The 591-nt window shown below is 45.5% G+C and overlaps 1 non-coding gene across 1 annotated transcript; it reads right to left on the minus strand.

The window, feature by feature from the left end:
* Positions 1-216: 216 nt before the first annotated feature.
* LOC112208825 (small nucleolar RNA SNORA24) lies at positions 217-351 on the minus strand. The gene has a single exon (XR_002943379.1). It is a non-coding gene; the product is annotated as a small nucleolar RNA SNORA24 (small nucleolar RNA).
* Positions 352-591: the final 240 nt, after the last annotated feature.

The following is a 591-nucleotide window of genomic DNA, read 5'->3' on the forward strand; positions in this document are numbered from 1 at the left end:
CTCGGCCTCCCAAAGTGCTGGGATTACAGGCATGAGCTACTGCACCCGGCCTGTTTTCCTCTTATTTTGACTTGGCTTCTGCTATCGACTGAATGTTGGTGCCCCCTCTCAAAATTCCTATGTTGGAAACTTTTTTTTTTTTTCTAGAAACATTTGAACAATAGTTTGGAAAAGTTTGCCCAATAACCCAGCAGCCTCCAGGTTTTTAGTGGTGAAGAATGTTACTTGTGCAAGTCAGAATCTGATACCAATGAAATGGTGACAGCTTTGCCAATAAACAAGAATATACTTACTCTTCCATGGCTAGGAAGGGCAACTGCCACAGCTGACAGGTTCCAAAGACACATGGAGACTATGTTGGAACTTAACCATCAAAATGATGGTATTAAGGGGTGTGCCCTTTGGGAGGTGATTAGGGCTCTACCCTCATGAAAGAGACCGGTGGCCTTACAAAAGGGCTTGAGGGAACCTGATCATCCCTCCCACTCCCTCTGCCATGGGAAGACTCAGACAGAATGCACCATTTTGGAAGCAAAGAGCAAGCCCTCACCAGACACTGAATCTTCCAGTGCTTTGATCTTGGACTTCTCA

Source organism: Pan troglodytes, chromosome 2 (assembly GCF_028858775.2).
Source record: "Pan troglodytes isolate AG18354 chromosome 2, NHGRI_mPanTro3-v2.0_pri, whole genome shotgun sequence".
Lineage (NCBI taxonomy): Eukaryota > Metazoa > Chordata > Mammalia > Primates > Hominidae > Pan > Pan troglodytes.